This window comes from Eptesicus fuscus, chromosome 12 (assembly GCF_027574615.1).
Source record: "Eptesicus fuscus isolate TK198812 chromosome 12, DD_ASM_mEF_20220401, whole genome shotgun sequence".
Classification (NCBI taxonomy): Eukaryota; Metazoa; Chordata; class Mammalia; order Chiroptera; family Vespertilionidae; genus Eptesicus; species Eptesicus fuscus.
This window is the reverse complement of record NC_072484.1, coordinates 80,070,001-80,091,990: the sequence shown is the minus strand read 5'-3', so window position 1 is coordinate 80,091,990 and position 21,990 is coordinate 80,070,001. Positions and strand designations below refer to the sequence as shown.

General features: G+C 48.3%; 1 protein-coding gene across 1 annotated transcript in view; it reads right to left on the bottom strand.

Moving 5' to 3' along the window:
- Window positions 1-19,215, bottom strand: part of SETBP1 (SET binding protein 1) — a 350,135-nt gene extending 330,920 nt beyond the window's left edge. Inside the window, exon 1 of the mRNA XM_028136083.2 lies at window positions 18,959-19,215. The gene's annotated coding sequence lies outside the window, so the exon portion shown is untranslated. The remainder of the gene's footprint in view (window positions 1-18,958) is intronic.
- Between the last annotated feature and the right edge of the window lie 2,775 nt (window positions 19,216-21,990).

The following is a 21,990-nucleotide window of genomic DNA, read 5'->3' as shown; positions in this document are numbered from 1 at the left end:
CCTAAGGGCTATGGGTGTACCCCAGACTGAATAAAAAGAATCCCAAGGCCAGAGCAAAGCAAAGTCCTCTCTTGCTCCCGCCTGGCCCCCAATTCCCAAATTAATATTTTCTTGTCTAGTCTCTTTCATTTGTGTGCGGCCTCCTCCAGAGCCCGAACCCTGAACCTGAACCCTGAACCCCACGTGGTTCGTGGGGGGGGGGGGGGGACACTCGCAACTGGCAGCCCAACGTGGGGCAATCACACTCGCAGTTTGGCTGACAGGCGTGGTACAAAATGGGGGCTGGAGATAAAAGGTTATAGCCAGATCCTAGGCATCCTTGAATGCCACACTAAGTAGATGGATTTTATCATACAGGTAATGGGGGAAGCCATGTAAGAGGTGGCAATAGGGAAGGGATGCTATTAAGGCTATGCTTCAAGAAGATAATTCTGACATGTGATGTGAGGGCTGGATTAACAGAACCTGATATTAGAGGGAGCGGGACCATAAGGAGGCTCCGATGAAATTCCACTCATTGTGTGAGGACTTGAACCAGAGCAGTATAAGTCTGCCAGAAAAATACTAGAGCTGAACCAGCAATTCAGTCTCAAATAATCCCAATCTTCAGGAACACATCTATTCCAGACTTTTCATACTGGGTTCACCTTAAGAATGTAATCTTAGGGGCTCGTTGGCCACCAACTTGCATTTCCTAGTCCAGTCACACCAGTCTCCACAGTACCACTGTACACATGGAATTATTTTTGCCTTGGTATTTTTTATAGAATCTTTCTTTACATCCCTTTCCATCAATCCATGCCATGCCTCTCATACAACTGGTACTCTCCAAATGTCTGCTGCATGGAGGAATGACTGAACGGATGAACAAACAGATCCCAGTCCTTCCCATATTTTGAGGTCATGCCCAAATCTTCACTTCCTCATGACCGTATTTTGTAAGCTCTGGACCACAGCATTCACTCCCTGGCCTGACTTACTGTGCACCCAGCTGCATAGCTGGCCACTAAACTCTAAGTCTTGCCTTGCCTTCTCATTGTTTTGAGTACACAAATCTTATTTCCCTCCCTGGACTGCACTTCATTGCAGGCTGAGACTGACCCAGTGCAGGACCGGGCACTTGGAGGGCTTCAAGAAGTTCTTTTTCAATGAAAATGAATCAGCCCCGGGACAATTCTTCAAAGTCCTGTAGTTCAAACTACTCTAACGGCAGCTCCACCCACCCAGGTGGCCCCTGCAAAATTCACTATCTATGCCGAGGATTATAATCCAGTCCCTCATGTCCACACGCACCCCTCACCTTAGAAAAATAAAAAGAAGCTTTCAAAAGCAAAGAGCAGAGAAACCTAACCTGTCTGTTTACTTCACCAGCACACAAAGCTGTCATTCTCCTTCTGCCTTTTCCCAGCACGTACCTGTCACCCCAAAGTCACAGTTGTATTTATTGGTGAGTCTGGGAGACAACTGCTCGTGGTCTTGGGTGCTCCCCTGCCAAGGTGGGGTGTGCACAGGCGCTCAATGACTCACACTCACGGGAAGGGGAAGCTGAAGCAAGGTGAAAACGTTTTGCTTTGTCACATTCCAGCAGTCAGCAACTCCTCCAGAGGGGGCGGGTGCACAATGGACACTCTGTACTTGGCTCAGGCCTCCAGTCCTACCCAAGTTAACCCTACCATGGCTGCCTGCAGGACTTGGCGTGACAGGGCCAATAGGACAAATTGCTTAGGAAATAACTGCCCAGGAGGTCCCAGGGGAACCGAGGGGCTAGAAGGAGAAGGTGGTGATGTACTTGGGAAGAACACTGGGATAGGAGTCCAGAAACTTGGCCTCTACTCCTGGCTCTCCCATTCACAGCCACTTGGAGTCCCATCCTCCATACTTATCTCAGCAATGAATGGAGTGGGACCAAGGTCTCTTCCATACTCAAAACTTTGTAAGTTTACCCATAGACCTATACACACTCATAATTGGACAGTGTAACCTACATAATTATTTTTCTGAGGGACAGGGGAACCATAACCCAAATGACTCCCTAAAAGTACACCCTCTCCCCACTTCAAATCTGAAGGATGGAATAATTTACCTAGTCTACAAACCATTCTCCACCTGCAACCTTGGGAACTCTTAACTAATTCCAGAGTTTAGAGGAAATGCAAATTCTTGAGCCCTGCATGCCTTCGGGATCAGGGCTCCAGGATGGGGCCCAGCTCTATGGCTTTTACCAAACCCTCCTGGTGGTTATGATGCTTAGGCTTTACCTAGTCTGCGCACCAATGCCATCAACTGCCTTGACCATAGAGCACTATTATTCCATGTTTAAAGGTATTTTCCCCTTACAGTTTTACTCTTAGTCTCTTAAGAATAAGCATCAGTTGCATTGTATTCATCCATGCAATTCCAGTGAACACTCAAGAAATGTTGGCTGACTGAATTAATAAATGAATAAACCAACCCAATCTGGGCTTCCTAGCACCATCCACCTATTCCATCCACTTCTTTCCCAGGGTGCACAAAGGCTATCCTCACCCTGACTGCTGTTTCCCATGGTGGAACTGACAGAGCCCTTGACATAGGTAACAGGACTCAAAAGATTTGGATTCTGGACCTAGGTCAGGCACTTAGGAGCCCTCACTCAGCCTCAGTCTCATCAACAAAATGGGAAAGAAACATCTTCATGATCTTCTTCATTAGAGTAAGGTTTTTTACCTTCTTTTTTAATGGAACTATATGCTCCTTATAAAAAAAGAAATTTTAAATAACACATGTACCTCATAAGGTCTTAAAGGCAAATAGTCACAAATACAGGAAGGCCCATGACCTCAATCTTGACCTTTCCCAAACACCTCCCGAGTTCTTCATCCTGAGCCCTACCTCAGCTCCATATTCTGCAAATCCCCATAAGGTCAGGCACTTCTTTCACCTTTACATGTAGAAAACACTGGCTGACCAGATAATCCTCAGGTCAGAACCTTTCCTCTCAAAACTCTGAAGAATGTCTTTTAGTATCTGAAGTAATAGAAGAGAAAAGGGAGGCCAGCCTGGTTTTGTTTCCTTTGTAGGCAACTTGTTTTAACTTTATCCTTGAAGATATTTTTCATTATAATAGAATTTTATTAATGGCAAAGTAAGTGTAGTGTGGATCTTGTTCCTTTTATTTTTGCTGGAAAACAAGCTTTTGGGATCTGTAGATGCAGGTTCTTTCTAGTTTAGGAATGTTCCCTTCAGTTTATTCTTTTCATTATTCAATGGGACCTCATTTCTTTTTAAATTTGTCCTATACTCTTAGTTTAGAACTGGTAACACTGTTCTCCATTTCTCTCATTCTCTCTTTCGCTGTGTTTACTTCTTTATTTTTCATTGTGGAAGAGTTTACCCTAATCTAGCCTCTATAATATCAATTTAATTCAATTTCACACCTCCCTTTGCCTTTATTGACTATGGATTTTTAATTCTGCTATTGCACACTTTTGTATCCCTGCAATATTTCCTTTTTTATCCTCTTTTCAGCTGATTTGGATACCTTTCCACCTCAGAATGTTCCTTCTTCATTACTTTATGCTTTTATTACACCAGTGTCATGCTTCTTCCTATTGTGGATGTCTGGTAGCTTTCTAAAATTCTTATTTTGCTCTTGTAGTAAATAATTATCCTGATACTGTTTCTCTTACCATATTTTGAGTGTTTCCCCCCCTCGGGTCTCAAGTTGGATTCTTTATTTTTACTCATGCTTTAATAAGGAGAGAGTCATGCAGGGTAGTCTTGGTCTACAGAAAAAGCACAGGTCTGCTTTTGATTCTTCCTTCCATTCTTGAAGCCAGTCAAGTCTTCCTCTCAGAGCTGTTACTGTTATCAGTCTCCCGATCACCTCGGTTCCTACTGAACAGTGACAGTGGTAGGTGGAAGCCAGACCCGGAGTTCCTGACAGCCTACCATGTGAACCTCTTCCTAACTCCACATCAGAGGTGTCGAGATGGTAGCTATCTACTACTGTTCTGCTAGACTAAGAGGGGATCCTTCTACCATATTCTTTAAACTCTGAAAGGCTGAAATCCACAAAGACTCTTTATGTCTTTGTCTCAGCTTTATTCCAGGAAACTTCTCTGCTCAGAAGTCAATGTCCCTCTTCTCCTCGCAAATCTCTATCCTCTAATCTTGCCCATTTGTTTTCTGAGAGCTGTAGACTTTGAGAATACATATAATGATGTTAGGGAAAAGACCATCTTCAGTTGTTTTATTAATGTTGCCCATGTAGTAGACCTGATGACTACCTATTTTTCTGGCTGACACAAATTGTGAGTTTCGGCTCCTAAGGGGCAAAGGGTGCAAACGGATGGAGTGTGAGCCTACCTGACTACAGATAGGGAAGCAATTGTATTTCCAACCTAGGCTTATCGCCCTATAGGTAGAAGAATCCCACCTCAGATTCGGGCAATAGATTGTCTGACTTTGGCTTTGAAGGTGATTGAGCATTCACCTTTCAGCATGTCTTCTAAGGTATTTCAGTGGGGAGTCAGAAGTGGCTTCCCCACTTGGGGTACTTTGCATGTATCTGGAATCCTCTTCCTGTTCCCTTGAGTTAATGCCTCTTCATTGCTCAGGCCCAAGTCAAACTGCACTTCCCTGGGCTTCATAACTCAGATCAGGACTCCCTGCTTTGTGCCTTTATTACGTAGGATTTTCTTTCCTAGCACTTACTACATTTTATAATGAATGCATGTGCCACTCTTAGTTTCACCTCTGCCTACCCCATTAGAAGGTAAGTGCTAAGGGTAGAAGCTGTGTCTGTTTGGCTCATCACAGAACGCCCAGAGTCTGGCACAGCTCCTGCCCCATGGAGCAACACTCCAAATTATTCGCTGAGTGAATGTTGAATGAGAGGCTGTGTCAAAGGCCAGCCAGGTGCCATTTGACTCAGGTTCCCATGACTCTGAATGATGGGCCTCTGAAACCCTTCCTGCTGCAGAAACACCCAGAGGAAATGCTCCATAAACACTGATAAATTGATCAAGTGACCCAACTCTTCCCTAGCTCTCAATCAGCAAGGGCAAAAGCAGCTCTGCAGCACAGTTCTCTGACCCTGCAAACACACCAATGGCCTACAGATGCAGCTCTTCGCGAGCCACATACAGCTCTTTGGCCCCTTGAGTGTGGCTCTTCCACAAAATACCACAGCCTGGGCGAGTCTATTTTGAAGAAGTGGTGTTAGAAGAAGTTTAAGTTTAAAAAATTTGGCTCTCAAAAGAAATTTCAATCATTGTACTGTTGATATTTGGCTCTGTTGACTAAAGAGTTTGCCGACCACTGGACAGCAAAGAATGAAGCTCAGACTCCTGGCCTTTTTCATACTCCACACCTGCATGGTACCTTCCTGATCACAGTTCACCTCTTCCAGGCTGTGATCCCTGATGATTGCACTCCCCACATTCCCTAGCAGCTTCTCCTGAGGCTGGGCTACCCCAAGTCCCACCGATTTGCATCACTTCATCAACCCTGTTACTTCTTCTGGCTGGTCTGCCCTTTCTCCTTTCTCCATTTGTTACCTCCAAGTCATCCTTCAAGAACTGGGTCAAGTTTCACTTCCTTCATGAAGACTGGCTGGACCTGCTTTTTCTATTCCTTTCCCCTTGTGTGGACACATGTGCATACATGCACTCGCCCATGTTCATGTGCGCACATACATGCACACACACCCACACTCACACTCATACTCGCAGATGGTCTCAATCAAGCTTCCCTGGGCAGTCTGCTATGAAAGCATTTGGCAAACTGTATTGCAATATTCCATTTACTTCTTTATTTTTTTTTTTTTTTTAATGAATCTTTATTGTTCAGATTACAATTGTTTCTCCTTTTTCCCCACATATCTCCCTACCACCCAGTTCCCACCCCCCCTTTGCTCTTACCTCCCCCACCCCCCGCTGTCCTTATCCATAGGTGTATGATTTTTGTCCAGTCTCTTCCCATACTCCCCACACAGACACCCCTTTCCCCCTGAGAATTATCAATCCACTCCCATTCTATGCCTCTGATTCTAATAAGTTTACCAGTTTATTCTGTTCCTCAGATTTTTAATTCACTTGACTTTTAGATTCACTTGTTGATAGATATGTATTTGTTGTTCATAATTTTTATCTTTCTTCTTCTTTTTCCTCTTTTTAAAGAATACCTTTCAGCATTTCATATAATGCTGGTTTGGTGGTGATGAACTCCTTTAGCTTTTTCTTATCTGTGAAGCTCTTTATCTGCCCTTCAATTCTGAATGATAACTTTGCTGGGTAGAGTAGTCTTGGTTGTAGGTTCCTGCTATTCATCACTTTGAATATTTCTTGCCACTCCCGTCTGGCCTGCATGGTTTCTGTTGAGAAATTAGCTGATAATCGTATGGGAGCTCCCTTGTAGGTAACTAACTGTTTTTCTCTTGCTGCTTGTAAGATTCTCTCTTTGTCTTTTGCTCTTGGCATTTTAATTATGATGTGTCTTGGTGTAGTCCTCTTTGGATTCCTTTTGTTTGGGGTTCTGTGCGCTTCCTGGACTTGTAAGTCTATTTCTTTCATCAGGTGGGGGAAGTTTTCGTTCATTATTTCTTCAAATAGGTTTTCAGCATCTTGCTCTCTCTCTTCTTCTGGTACCCCCATAATTCTGATGTTGGTTCGCTTGAAGTTGTCCCAGAGGCTTCTTACACTATCTTCAACTTTCTGAATTCTCTTCTCTTCATGCTTCTCTAGAGGAGTGTCCTTGGCCTCTTTGTATTCCAAATCTTTGAGTTGATTCTTGCAATCCTCTAGTCTGCTTTTGGGTCTCTGTATAATATTTTTTATCTCAGTCAGTGTATGTTTAATTTCTAGTTGGTCCTTTTTCATATCCTCAAGGGTCTCATTGAATTTATCGGCCTTTTCCATGAAATTCTTGAAAAACCTTATAACCGTGGTTTTGAACTCTATGTCCAGTCGCTTGTTCTCCTCCATTTCTTTGGTTTGTGATCTGTTTCCTTGCCTTCTCATATTCTCTGCTTCCCTGAGTTGGTAGGGTAGTTTTGTGTACTAGGTGTCCTATTGGTTCAACGGGTCAGCCTCCCAGTTACTTGAGGTGGACACTCTTAGTGTACCCTTGTGTACTGTGTGTTCCCCAGCAGGAGCTACAGCAAGGGCTAGTTTTCTCCTCCTTTGCTTGGGCGGTTTTGGAGCAGTCTGGAGCTGCAGTTGGTTAAGCTCAGCTTTTCAGCGATTGTGCTTCTTTCTCTTCTTAGTTGTAAATCTTCCACTCAGCCAGCTTTCCCGTGGTTCTGGGTGGTAGACGTTTTTGTCTTTTAGTTGTGTTTTTGAAATTGTTGTGTGAGGCAGCAGATTAGTTGTTTAACTATGCCGCCATCTTGGTTCCTCCCTGAAGGGTTTCTGCCATTTACTTCTTTATCTCTCCCACCAGACCAGGACTTTCATGAAGGAAGGGGCTGGGTTTTACAAAAGCCTCTACCACAGTTAAGAGCACAATGAACCCAACAGCAAGTGTCCAAGCCATGCATTTCCTTGAAAAGAAGAATGAAAGAAGCACCACTTGGATGTCATAGGTTTGGATGACTTAGCCTTTCTTTTTTATTTGGTAATTGTGTTCTTGGAAAATATATTTAAACTATTCAATTTCATTTTGAAATTGGGTAATAATCCTACCTCAAGGCTGTTTTGAAAAGTATTTGAAGATTCATATAAGATATTTATGAAAGAACCTGTTGAGAATCACCTTACTGCATCTTCAAAATGTGGGGGAAGTTTGATTTACTACCATAGTCTGTATCATCCACGCTAGCATTTGGCTAAATGCTGCCTTCTCTTCGCAGATCCCAAGTAAAGCCCAAGGGATGGGGCTAGAGACCAACCTTCTCCACTTCCCTCTACAACAGGAAGCACATACAGTAGATTAATATGTACTACCTGCTACCTTCAGTATTTTGATGTTGCTGGAGTATTGCTTTCCCCTTGTTCCCAGTTTGTTTCATAGAGGAAATAAGACTGAGTTTAGTCATGGACTTCAGACTCAATTCCCTGCCCTGACATTTGGAGCTGGGTGGCCTTGGGCAGGTTCCTTTTTCTCCCTGGGTCTCACCATCTTCATGTGTAGACTGTGGGGTATGATGCAGTAGATTCTGGGGCTTCCTCTAGCTCTGTCAGTCTCTGATGCTGAGCTTCACCTCCTCAACAAAGCCCCCTCAAGGAGAGGGTCAGTACCTTCCATCTCTTCATAGATTTTACTGGCTCTGCAGCTCTTCCTGGCTGAGTGTCACACAAAACCAAGAAATCAGACCCTGTGCTCAGGATCTCCACAATAAGGGAGCAAAACAGAATCAAGCTTTGAAGCCTGAGGCTGGGCACACTATCTATTCACCAACAGTTCCAGCAATAGCTACAAAAACAATGCCTCCTAGGGAACCAACAACACAACAGAACAAGCCTTGGACTTGGGCACTTGGGGAATCATCTCTGAAGACTGGGCTGGGCCAATCCTCAAGTCTACAGGTCTGAGCTCTTGCTTTGGCAAACTACCTGTGGTCACCATTTCTCCATGCAGTCAATGGAGGTACTCAGCTGCAGTGTGAGGGGGGTTAGACACAACCAATGGCCTTTAAAGACATCATCCGTGTCATCGGGACAGCAACCCTATGATGCAGAAGACCTGTGCTCATTCCACAGATGTGAAAATTATGTTCCAGTTTGCTCACGGGCACACACAACCTATGCCAGATCCACAATCAAATCCAAGTCTATATACCCAAAGCCTGTGCTTTTACTGGCATCTAATGTCTCTAAAACACAGTGATGCCAGCTTTCAGCCCAACACTCTCAACTGCGTCTGCAGAAGGGAGCTCCAAAACCAGTTTGCCACTGACTTGCCACATCACTAAACCCTCTGGGCAACAGTTTCCTTCTCTGCCTTCCTAATGTCTTCCCAGACAGAATCTTATAAGGAAAAAGCAAATAACATATACAGAATGGCACCTAAGTAGGTTAAATATCTCAGGGTAGACCTGTAAGAAGGAACTGTGATCATAGGGTGTCCTGTGCAAGCAGAGTGGAAAGATCCATGAGGTAAAGAAATTATTCCAACATTTAACAGGCATCTGGGTATACAAGGGCTTTAAGTTTATTATTTGATCTAACCGTGTGATGGACCAACCTTACAGATAGGAAAAATTAAGGTGAGAAATTTATTGAAATGACTGAGGTAGTTCTGTCTAACTCCAAAATGTCATTTGCTTTCCTTTGAACCCACAATGGCATCCGTCTTTAAATACCCAGAATTAGCAGTCATTGAAGTTCCAGTCTTCCACCGTGCCTTTAGTCCAGTGGGGATGAAAATGACAGGCTTCCCTGAAGGCAGTGACTAAACTGAATAATTAAACCGATAATAAATTCTAAAGTCTTTCTTTCTAGGCCTTCTAATTTTTGACTCCATGCCCTGTTCAGTCTTAATTCAAATTCCTCGACTTCTCAACCATCTGATTCAGCAACTGCTTTGCTTGTTGTCAACTGAACATAAAGATTAATCTGACAAGTTTGTGCTTCTGCCACAGAAGAGATGTTATGCATCCCAGAGAGCTAAACAAACAGTATCTCCATCTCCATCCCCTTATGTTTCTTATTCAGCACCTTGAAATGCCATTTCAATATTGCGTTTACTGAAACTTGTGCATGTCTTTCTCCAATTATACACTAAGCCCCCGGAGAGGAGGATCACTCGCTCTGAATGCTTATATGTATTTTTGGGTTCTGATCTAAAGAGAACTCTTTTGAACCCAGACTGAAGAGTTGGTGGCTGACAAGAGCAGGGGTGGGCAGGACAGTCGGATGTTAGGGTTCTCTCATGTGTGGTAGGGATGGACATTCTCTGACTAGAGCACCCTTGTGCTCCGCACACTCTGAAAACATCAGCCATGGCTCCCGTCTCAGGTCAGGGGAGTTGTAGCCTTGGCCTGTTCCCCACAGGGTCCCATCCCATCGGTCTTGCTGCCTGACATTCCACAAAGCCCTGGTCTCTGGGAAGTGGTCTCCTCTCTGCCTCTACCTTCTCAACATGAACATCTCCCCTGCTGCTCTCCTCACAGTTCCATTATTCAAGAGTTCAGCCCAAGCCCACCTCCCCTTGAAGCTTTCCTAATCTGTCCAGCCACTGGAGATGCTGGCCTTCCCTATGCTCTCACTGGAGTTGTTACTTCGCCCCAGATGACTGACGCTGCTGTTCCCCCACTGGTTTTCCTGGGTTCTTATGGTGTCTTCCGCTAGATTAAGAGCAGAGATGAGGTAACTCCATCTCTTGGGATCCACACAGCACCCAGCAGGGTCTGGTCATACTCATGCTTAAATGCCAATGAGCAAACAAAGTTTGCTGAACCAGAGGGTTGAAGAGTTGATGAGTTTGAACGAAAACTCTCAACAGCTAGATTGGGTCCAATTTAAAGGGCCTTGGGTTTTGTCCCTCACACTGTAGCCAGAAGACCTCAGACCACCAAGTTGCCTGCTATGGGTGGCCGGCCCGTCCATGTCAGCCAACGGGACCTTCATCCTCGGGCTGCCTTGCTCCTGCCAGCTGCAGTGCATGCTGGTGATCAGCATTCCTTCCGTGGGGCAATTCCAAATTCACATGCAAACTTTGTCCCATCCCTGCTCCAATGTGAAAGCTACTCTGCCACCAAGAATGTCCCTGTGTTCCAGTTCCACCATCAAACCACAAATCACATCCTCCTCCAAGCCTTCCCGGACTGCGCCTCGGCCCTGATCACACAAATACACACAAATAGCGTAATTCCACTCAGATCATGCTCACACTCGGCTGCAGGCTGCTTTCCATATGAGTTAAGCATGTCTCTCCAGACACTCTGTCCACTCTCCAGGGGCAAAAGCCCCCTCTCATACCAGACCTTTCCCGCCAACAGCGCCAGGAGCAATGGCTCACATGGGCTGCAATGCTGAGACTTTAATAAATATTTGAGGATCAAAAAACTGACTGTAATCGAGCTCTAGAGTACAAAATAATGAGCAGAAAGGAGGCCCACAGGGCTTTCACATCAAATCATCCTTTTTAGCCACCATTATTAATCAATACTTGTAAAAAAATCAAAGCTCTCATTGTTCAAATAACAATAGGTCACAGACACAGCCACCAACAACTGCAAGGGGACTTGCCACCCAGATTTCATTATTTTGCTACAAGCACAACAACAGAGCCAACACTTCTGATGAGCGTGTTGGGTGGGGCTGCTGTGCTAGACTCATCAAATTCAGCATCTCCCGCCTCCACATCTTTCCAGCTCCAGGTTCAAACCCCAAGCAGCTTCTTTCCATGGTAGAGCTGCACATCTTCAGCTGAGGGGAGAAATAATGAAGAAACTGCTTCTCACTCAGTTAGGCTAACAGTGTCACATGCTATTGTTTCCCTACCCCCAAGTCCTAGGGTAAAAGCAACTGCAACACCCCAGTAACTTGCAGAACTTCCATCTTCCTCAATATCCTACCAGCGTGCTCCTAAGTGGGTCAGGACTCCGGCTGAATGTTCACAGGGCCTCAGGTCAGGGCCCCACTTTCCTGATCCCACCTCAATCCAAAAGCACGGAGCCCTCTCTCTGGCATTGGACAAACTGTGGGGCACTATCTTTGATCTCAAAATGCATGCGAACTAACTCAGTAGTAGTGATTGAACACAGGCCATGGCAGGGCAGGCTCTGCTGTGGGGATGGAGAAGACACCCCAGGGAGCACAGGCATGGCCCCAGTCTTCGTGCCCAATGAAATCTACAAAACAATAATAATGATACCCAGCCTCCTAGATCCATGAGGTCACGGCGTAACCACAGCAGAGATTCCAGGTGCCTCCTGGGCACCAGAAGCAGTAGCAAAGCCCAGAGAGGGAGCATAGTTTAGATTTTCCAGAAGCTCTCTTTGCCTCATCTCCCTTGTCTCGACCAAGTCATTTCACCGAAGAGGACTAGTTTACAAGAGATGCAGAGAGTCAATTTTCGTCTTCCTTCCACACTATTCACTATGGTGTGTCTTCACACAGCTCACCATCCCTCCTCTCCCTACCCACCCTCCACATCTGGCTCTCTGGTTCTAACTGGTCCCATTCCCCCTTCTATAACCTGCTTCCCCACCGTAACACTTAGCCAAGTGTGCCAACCCTTTGGATTGGTCTACATGGGTGTTGGGCTGCCATCACAGGGGACTGAGGAACTCTGAGCTTTAAGAAAGCTTTAACTTTCCTGGGACACGTCTAGCTGCAGAATTGCGGAATTTCATAGTAAGGCCAACTCTTTCACTTTACTGTGGTAGGAGGGACAAGGCACAGTAACTTGTCCCACATCAAATGCCAGTGGCCAGGCAGCCCAGCCTGTGGCCTGCCTCGCAGGATCCTTTCCCTGGAATTTTCCGCTGTGAGTGCTTCTCTCTGCTCGGTCGCCTTTTCCCTCGCGGCCAGCCTCGCAAAGTCACCCAGGAGCAGGAAAGCACTTGGACTTGAGTAACAGACAAGATTGCATAGTTAAGTGCCAAAATGAGTGTGGTGGACAAGAAATGCAATTGGCATTTTCAGAGGAAGTCAAGAGCTGTATGTGCTATTGTGACGATGAGACTCTAGTAGGCACTTAATAAATATTTGATGATTCGATGAATGAGTGACCGGTAGGATGCACATGTGGTAAAACATCATCAACTCTTAGGCTTTGAGGGAGAAACTGAGAGTGGGCGATTGGCCCTGAAAGACTGCCAGAAGTACAAAAAGCCATTGACGCAAGTGGCTATTACTCACTTTGTCTAAGAGGTCCTCAATGTGCGGCTTCTCAGGGAGCCGAAGCCAAGCTCACCTTAAACAGCATTCACTTTGGATATTCTACCTTCACATCAGTTCTGTGACTCACTCAGGCGCCAGGAGTCACTGGTTCATTCGCAGGGGCAGGGCGCCCTGGGGCAAACTCGGTCCCTCTCTTCAGGGACCCACAGCCTGGGGAGGTAGGGACAATAAATAGAAGCTCTACAGCCAGGCTAGAGCTTCAGACCAGAAGCAAGCGCTCTGCAGCCTGGGGGAGGAGCCGAGAACTGGTCTGCTGACCTAAGAGGTAGCAGAGCCAGCCAGATGGGCCCAATCAGGACCCCTCCCCAGAGGAGGTGGTGAAGCAGAGCCAGCTGAGGTGTGGAGGAGACCTGTGCTCACAGTGCCCCGGGACACAAGGAAGCCAGTCTGATGGGAGCAGAGGCCTGCGTGTGTTGTGTAAAATGGGGTTCACTCGAGAACAATGCCAGGTGCCTGGGGCAGGCTGCTGGATGGGCTGCGCCAGGAATCACAGGAAAGAGAAAGAGGGTTAAGAGTTAGGGAACAGTCCTTGGCCATCTTGGCTCCATTGGTTGGAGCGTCATCCTGGACACCAAAAGGTGGCAGGTTCAATTCCCTGGTCAGGAAGCGAGAGGGAGGCAAAGATCCATGTTTCTCTCTCTAAAAATCAATAAAAAAGAAAGAAAAAAAAAGAGGGAACAACTGGACTGTTCAGCCCTTTTCCAATTCTAGAGAAATCACTGGGTTTGCTGGGACACGGCTAATCCTGTTATAAGTTCCTTTCTTTACAGAAGCTAAAACTTCTGTCCAGAATGTCGCTGCTCAGCCACTGTAGCCCCCTGATGGGGACCCTCCCCCTCACACCCTCTCTTCTCTTTGAGCACAGGAAGCATCCAAAAAATTCAACTGAGTCAACTCAAGAGCAGAAAACAACTATTCCCTGACTGTCTTAGAACATACGGGGCCCCTGCAGGCACTTTTGGCCGTACCAAGGGGTTATTAGTTGCTGCGCTATGGTGACAATGATCTCAGGACCAGTATCCAGGAGGCAGCATGGAAATCCTCTCAGAGTCCAATCACAGAAATTAGCTGGCATTGTTTAATCCTCACAACCCCTGTGAAGTAGACAGGGCAAGCATCTTATCCCTCTTTTACTGATTAGTTACTGAGGCACAAAGAGGTTAAATAACTTGTGGGGGAGGGGGAGTCATTTAGCTGGGAAGTAGGAGGACAGGATCCAAAGCAAATGTGTCCTATCAGGTGGGATGTTCTTCACACTTTATCACACAGGCGTCTGGTCCCAGGTCGGCCACCAACCTGTGTCATGTACTCAAGTCACTGTATCAACTGCCTCCTCTGAATGAGGAGAAAATGCTTATCTGGCCTCCCTCCTTCAGAGAACCAAGAGGGAATTAGGATGTGAAGATATCTTTGAAAAGGGCAAAGTGCCATGTATATGAAAGGGAGTATTTTTTAGAGAAAATAGTAAGTTGGGTTAGGGAAACAGTTTTCCAAGCTGGCAAAGTTCGGAAACACTTATCTGCGCACCATTCATTCCTGATCCTCCCTAGCAGGGGAACAGGTGTGCTTGGGGTCAGCTCGCTGGCTCATCATGCATCTGCCAATCAGAACCCTTCCTCCCAGGGGTCCTATGGACTTTGGGCCTGGTCACCTTCTTCATTAGACCCTTGGCATCATTTGCTCTGAACTGGATGGGAAGTCAACTGTGGGTTTCTAAACAAAAGGCCATTAAAAACATAACATTTCCTCAACCTTAGAAGGTACCCTCTAAGGAGGGGGCAGGGGGGACCAACTCTGAAAGGGACACAGATTCCCTCTGGACTTTTAAAACTGTAAGGACACTAACTTAGGCTCAGTCATCTAACTAAGCTTATCAGTTCCCCCCAAACTTTATACTGCCCCCAAACTTGCTATGTCCAAGGAGGTCTCAGAATCTAATAGAAGGCTAAGCGAACATGGAAATGAAAACAGAACCAAACAAGAATGGAGGAAGGCACTTTCTATGAAGTACACTGTGGCTATCTGGGTGTTTAATTTTCTGCACCAATCAAGCGTTTGGCTGCCCAAAGTGTCCACCACGTTATGAAGAGTGTGTGGAACACCAGGTCACCTTTAGAAATTGCTCTAAAAGAGGCCCAAACCTAAGGCATTATGCACGATGATACTACTCCTTACCTAATCCTGGCCCAAAACATTTGGGGAAGCTCCCTCAGTTTCATAATATGCCACTGCCCAGGAATGGAAGTGAATTGTTTTGTTCCATTCTTCACAGGAACCCAAGGACCAAACATGGTGACCTATGGCAAGAACTCTTATGAGGTTTCATTTCTTTTCAGGGCAGCTCTCCGGGACATGAGCAGCCTCCTAAACCCCCACCCCACTCGACCCCCCCCCACACACACACACACACACACACACCAGAACTGTCCCACACAGTGGGTCCCTGAGCAAACTCAATGACATCATACGATTTTTAGGGCACTGCAACTCCTGACAATGCTAATGTGTTAATAATAATAATTTACTCTGCTCTTCTGGCAGGAGCAGAACTGAAGCAACTTGAAATGCCATCAGCAAAACATTATTTATTTCCCATTCCTGAGCAGCAGAGAAAACAAGGTTTCATTGGCTGGGTCTGCCTTCAATAGCTTTCTGGTTTCAATTAAAACTTCGAGTCTCCAAGGGAAAAAAACTGGTATTCTGGGAGGCTGAGGCCCGGCCAAGTTTCTGTGTCTCCTCGGAAGTCCAGAAGGGATGTCCCATCCAGCTCGCTACTTCTCATCTTCCTCCTGTTGCATGGGATGAAGACGCTTCAGAGTGAGGCTGGAGTACAACTGCAAACAATGACCAGTCCGAAAAACTCTCTTCCTCTGGAGGTGCGTTTTTGTGCCAGACAAGTATTGATTCGGGCCCAGACGGAATTGAAGGTCAAGAGAATCCAAGGAGAAGTGCCTACCTATGTATTCTTCAGCAAACTCCTGCCTCTCCCCACTGACCACTTTCAACTAAATTCTACAAAGATTCCATGCACTTATTTTCTCTTTCCCTCCAACCGTCTTTTAGGTCAAGTAATTTACGAAGTAGCTTGCCATGAATAATACATGTAGAGGACCAGAAGCCCTCGTGGCACCACGGGCTCCTTGGTTCACTCAGGGATACCCCCAGGCTTCCTCTGTGTGAAGTTCAACTGAGTCTGCCAACAGCGCCTTCCTATGTAACATTCTGAAGTTAACACACAAAAGATCGGATTACACCCCGTCACTTGTCTAGCCCATTCATGAACATATAAGGCAGTTGATATTTTCTCCCAAGCTAGAAGTGGCCCCTTTCTAACCCACACCCCTGCCTCTCAGCCACTGGGCCTTCTGTTCACCCCAGGCCTTCCCCTCCCCCACTTCCAGTTTGTTTATTCCAGTGACACATCTATTTTCCCCGCTAAGAGAGACAAGTCAGTTGGTTTCCCTCCTCTGGCCTAGGATTGCATTCACTCACCACCTCCTCCCCCCAGCCCAGCTCGGGTTACTAGAGAGGCAAGCAGCTCTCTCAGCCCAGCTCTAACACCAATTCAACTTCCCAAGACTAAGACTTTTTTTTTTATAAATGGGGGGAAGGGAGATGGTGTGCAACACCGCACTTTCAGAGGACCTGGACTTCATAAACTCTCAGCCTACACTCCCTGAAATTTGCAAAGACTCTGTATCAGGCACACTCTTTTGATCTGTCCTAATGTCCTTCTCTCCTAGCAGGCAACTCCTTTAAGTAGGGAGGAAGAAAAGACAGCATCTTAGGCTTGGTTCTGAAACTTGGGATTGCCAGGGCAGAGCAAGAGAGAGTCTGCCTCCCTCAGGGAGTCTTGGGATGGTGGAAGCCACAGAAAGCAGAAGGGGGAAACAGTGACCTGGGATTGTAAACTGGCTACATGTAAAGTGCCAAAACTTTCTCCTCCCTTACAAGCCTCCTGGCCAGTTGGCCCCGCCTCCCCATCCCTGCCAGACAACATCTAACTGGGGTGTGCAAAGGAAACTCTCCCAGACTATCCAGGTCTGGCCCCGAGGTGCAGATGTGGCCTGCACAGAACACCACCCTTCCTCTCCACATCTCCTTCTGGACCCCACTCCTGCCCCCAACACACACATTCTCTCTCTCTCTCTCTCTCTCTCTCTCTCTCTCTCTCTCTCTCTCTCACACACACACACACACACACACACACACACACACGTGTTTGTGGATGAAGATGAGTTCAGATGGGGCACATCCAATTTACTGGTGTGAACTAAAGGAGGGTAAGAGATGGGGCTGAACTGCCAGAGAGCTTTGGTGACAGCTACTTTATGAAGTTTAGTTTTTGGGTGGGTTTGTTTTGTTTTGTTTTGTTTTGTTTCTGTTTGCACAAATCTACAAGAAAAGGAGAAAAACAGGATGAAGAATAAAGGAAAAGAATGCAAAATCATGTAAGAGCAAAAACAAGTAATACTATTTCCTTAAAGACCAAGGACTCCAACCAAACTTTGGGGGATTAAAAGGTGATGGATTTGGGGGGCGGGGGGGGGGGGGGGGAGGGAGTTAGGAAGGAAAAATAGCTGCTGTAGAATTCCAGAATAAATTGCCCTTCTGGAGGAGAGCTTCTGCAGGTATAAAGAGAACACAAATTGGCCTTTTAGTATTAGGCATCAACCATGAGATTATCAGGACAGTTGATTTGAAGCGGAAACAAATCGGAAATCCTTCCCTCAACAGTCCTTTTAGACCAATATACACACCCTCGGAACCCACACAGACAACACAGAAAGAATAAACGCAGCATCAGGGGGGCAGTAAGAACCCCCTCCCCACACTTCCAGGACCTCTAGCCTCATCTCCCACTTCCAATTGCACAACTTTCTGACCTCCAAAGAAAATATTTCCAGTTGGATCCGGTTTCAGAATGGTTGTAATCAGTATGGGTCAGGAGAGAAGGGGTGCTTGTAGTGTGTGGGGAGGGGAACTGGAAGGCAGCATTTGGGCAGTTACTTATTTTTTTTTTTAGAAGCAGCATGCTCTACCGATCAAAAATTGCTATTACCCAACAATGCTTCCAACACAGACAGACACCAAAACCAGCATCACCCGTTATCACCATCTTGCTCAAGATCTGCCTGGTCCAGTTTACCTGACTTTGTCTCTGTGGAACTTCTCAGGCAGTATCTTAATCAAAGAGATAATGGTTTGAAAGACAAAAACAATAAATCAATACTGAAGGGCTCCCTTTCCGGAGTGATTTCCCACTGGAAACCACCGAACGGGGGGAAGCCTGCCCTTAATTCCCAAGCCCACGGTTCCTCCAGAAACACACACAATGCGTGCTTTCAAAAAAAGGCATTCCATTCCTCTGCGTTTAAGGGAATTCCTGTCTTTTCGAAGTCCCCAAACCGGAGAGCACAAGAAAGAGACTGGGGTCCATTGATGGAGATTTTAAGAGAAAGACTAACACAGAGCCACAACACAAGCACACACCAACCTTCGCTGGCTGGACCACTTCTTCCCTGTTCTTCCTTCTATTAAGGACTCGTTAGATTCTGATACATTTCCCCCCAAAAAAAATCCAACTAGGTAACAACGTAGCTCTCTAGCTCCACTTAACCTGCAAGTTACAAAGAGAGAGGAGAAAAAAAAAAAAAATCCTGCCGCCTTTCCACCCCTTTCCCTCCTCCCTCCCCCTCCAAGTCCACTCCACCAACACCAAACCAGCCAGCCCTGGCAGCCAGCGGCAGGACTGAGGGAGGGTGCAAAAGGCGGGGGAGGGGGATCAGATTAGGCGAAACTCAATAAGCTCTCAGCCCTCCAGCCCAACGCTTCCACCATCGCCGCCACCAACGGGCCACTCCAAAGGAGCCGGCATCGCTGCCCACCCGCGAGCGGGCCGGCATCGCGCTCATCCTAGGCAGCCTCGCCGGGACCCGCAACCCGCCCCCCTCGGCCCCCTTTTCCCCTTCCCGCCCCGGTGCAAAGTCAAAAGCCTGGGCGAGGCGACGTTAAGTTTTGCATGCAGGGCACACACACCGCCCCGGCCCCCGACGTGCGGGGCCCCACGGCGCGGCGGGAGCCTGGGCGCGGGGCTCCCGGGCCGAGGTCGCCGCGCGCGTGCTCACCCATGTCCCGGCGGCTCCGGCTCCGCTGGCCGCCGCGCTCGCTCAGATCCCGGCTCCTGTCGCTCGCCCGAGCCCCCAAAGGTGCAGCTGAGGTAACTCCATGGCGATGAGCATCTGTCAAACGGCGAGCCGCGGGCCGGCCGCCCTCGCTCGCGGGGCGCGGGAGCCCCCGGGCGCGCGGAGGCGGCGGCAGGCGCCCCGGCCGGCCCCGCGCTTCCCGCCCGGCGCGGCCGCCTCCGCCGCTCGCCGGTGTACGGAGAGAGATATCAAGGGGGAAAATGGCGTCTCCGGAGCCCGAGGAGTCCTGGAGTAATCACATTCACACACAGCCGCACGCACACACTCGCACACGCTCGCCACGGGCGCGTGGCGAGCTGGCGAATTTTAGCAGAAGCCAAAAAAAAAAAAAAAAATTACAGTGATGTATAATCCCGTCTCTCCGATCAATGCTAATTCTTTTCCTTTTCTTCAAAGGCGGATTGGAGCTTTAAAAAAAAAATGTTACCGGCTTCGGGCTCGCAGGAGGAGGCGCGCGGAGGGCGAGGGCGCTTTTGCTGAGCTGTGCAGTCCGGTCCGCGGGGCCGATCGGCCCTGCCCGCCTGCCCGCCCGCCCGCCCGCTCGCTCGCCGGTCCGCCCGCGGTCGCTAGTGCTGCCGCCGCCGCCGCCGCCGCCGCTCCATGGCCGCGCCCGCCCCGCGCCCCCGCCGCGTCCCCTCGCCGCCCGCCCGCGTCCCCGGCGAGCGCTGGAGTGGGGTCGGGCCCGTGTGCCGCCTCCCGCGCCCTCTCCCGAGTCCTGGAGTCCTAGTGAAAGGAAGGGGGAGGCTGCGGGCGGGGGAGGGGGAGGATCGCGGCGGCCGCGCGGCGGAGCCCAGCGGGGACCGCCACCCTGCGATCTGCTGGGAGGGGGCGCGGGAGACCCAACACCGTTCGCCCCACCAACCTGGGGCCGCTTCCCCCGGCTCCAGCCCCAGGAGGCGCAGCCAGTAATGAGAGACCTCTCCCTCACCCTCCCTCTCTCTGATTTTCGGTGAATTTCGATCAATTGGAGGGAATGGGGCTCTGGCCGGGGGAGGAGGAAAACAGTTCGTGGAGGCCGCTTGGGGACCCCCTGGCCGCCCCTCGAGCCCCTCCCGCTCCCCAGCGCCCGCGCGGCCCAGCGGCTGCTGCGCTCCGGAGTCAGCCGCGGAGACGGGGAGGCCGCGGGGACCGCCGCGGGCTCGGCGTCCGTTCCCGGGCTCAACACTGCCACTATCTGACACAACAGGGGCAGTGTTTGGGGGGAGGCGCGCGATGTGATAGGCTCTGAAACCTGGGTGCATTTTTTTTTTAACCTGGTAATTACATTTCACTTTCAGGGGGTTATTTTTTGTTAAGCTACATGTATGCATTTAGATGCTTATGTGCATTTTCTCGTTATTCACAAAAATTGGATACTTGATCAGGAGAAAGACACAGAGAGATGACAAATGCTAATTGGCAAGCAGACTTAGGGTGGTGGAAAGGATAAGGTAGAATGTCTTCAGTTCATAGAACACCCTGGTGACCCTTTAATCTCTTTGGGCATCTGTATTTGGGTATCTGTATCCACAACTGAGGAATGGAACTCCTCAGGGACATGTCTTCATTATAGGACATTATAGGACAACTAGAGGCCCAGTGTGTGAAATTTGTGCACAGGTGCGGTCCCTAGGCCTGGCGGGTGATTTAAACGTGAGCATCTGGCGGGGAAGGGCAGGTCTCAGCTAACCTCTGGGCCTGGGCAGCAACTGGGTCCCCAGGCCCCCACAAGCACCCTACCACCTGAGTCAGGGCGCTGGAGTCCCCATGCAGAGATGCAGTGAGCGCGGCCAGACACTGCAGGCTGGGCAGAGCGTAGGCCTCTGGGCCGCCCAGCGGCACCACACGTAAACTGGTGGGCAGCGCGCTCTCTCCCAGCCAGCCTTGCAGACGCAGGGGGATCCCAACCAGCCCCTGTGGTCCCATCAGCTGCGGCCTGTCTCACTCGGAAGCCCATTGGGGCCAGTAGCAAGCACACCCCCCCCCCCCCCCCCTGCCAGTGGCTTGTTGGATGCCTGCCGTGTCCCACACCACCCCCTGGTGGTCAGCGCACGTCATAGCTAGCGGCCAAACTGCCAGTGGAGGGGACAATTTGCATATTAGGTTTTTATTATATAGGATGTAGGACCGGTGTGGATTCCACAAGGTTTGCAGGCGGTTTTGCCTAAAGACATTGGGTAGAGTTTTCTCAGAACTTTGATTCTGAGAGGACTCTTGACTGCCACGTTTTATAGGAGTTTGTGGACATCTGGGTTGGGGAATGATTTGGTAGTGATGAGGAAGAGTCCCGCCCCTCACCAACCACTTCAGCCATTGCCTGCCTGGGTTGCTGCTCCTTTGAGTTCTGCCACTGAGCTTCTTCACTCCTCACACTTTTCATAGAAATGCTGCAGGGAAGTAGGGCAAGGGAGACTGGGTTGGAAGACCCCCCAACTCCCATCCTGGTCCATGTTCTGGATGGGACCCTCCCTGTTGTCCTCATCTCCCCGCAAGAGGAATGTTCTGATTGGCCACAAACATTTCTTCTGTTATTCATCATTGCAAGAACTCTGTTAAAACTCATATTTCAGTGAGTCTTCTGCTACCCTTTATACCGGATTTCTGTTATTAGCAGGAAAGTGATCCTGAAATGGAAATATTATCAGGGCATATGAGTTGATGATAGAATAGAGATCAATTGTTTGGACACAGTGTCAAAATAATCATTCTCTGTAATTAGCTGACCTTTGCCCATGTCCCTGTGCACCTAAATTTCTATACCAAAGCCCACAGCGGCCTAAGATGGCATGTGGGCCATTTCCTACACTTTACAAATTGGAAAAGTGAGCCTCGGAAATCAAAAGGGTTTGCCCAGGAGCATGTGACTGCCTGTTGCTCAAGTCCTTTGCCTTCTGTAACCTCGGCATATTCACAAGGTCTTCCTGTATTGTATTTCCTTGAAGAGGAACTCAGAGAAGCTCGTGCGTTATTTAAAT